This window comes from Halyomorpha halys, unplaced genomic scaffold (assembly GCF_000696795.3).
Source record: "Halyomorpha halys isolate HHAL.00 unplaced genomic scaffold, Hhal_1.1 Scaffold2231.1, whole genome shotgun sequence".
Classification (NCBI taxonomy): Eukaryota; Metazoa; Arthropoda; class Insecta; order Hemiptera; family Pentatomidae; genus Halyomorpha; species Halyomorpha halys.
Window position 1 is genome coordinate 1 of NW_027113386.1, and position 550 is coordinate 550.

The following is a 550-nucleotide window of genomic DNA, read 5'->3' on the forward strand; positions in this document are numbered from 1 at the left end:
CGGAAGAAGAACATCGACCAGGCACAGAAGAATCAGAAAACAGAGAAGAGACAACCGAAGATGAAGACTCAACTGTGGAAAGACCAACCGAGATGGAAGAAATTGACGATATCATTAATGATAAACGATGGCAAATCATATGGAAAACCAAAACCTCGGGGCTACTGAAGATGGGGCATGAAAAATACGGCAGCAGCAATATTGTTACTATATGGTCCCAGCCCAGTCTCAGGGAGAACCAAATCTGCAGAGCACTAAAGGATGCATCGAAGGACGGAAAAACCCATCATCTATACGTTGGAAATGCAGTGCTGTGGGATAAAATTCGGCGTCTTTGGTGGACGGAACAGATTGGGGTTGGCCGGTTGTTTATACGCTGTACAATGATGGCAGAAACTATCCGTGATGCGGAACGTCAAAAGGAGGTGACCCTAGCATATCACCAGGGGAAGACCAATTATAGAGGGCTGAACGAAACACTACAGGCGTTGCGCCGTCGATACTTCTGGTGGAGTATGAAGCGCACAATTCAAGAAACCATCGGTAGTTG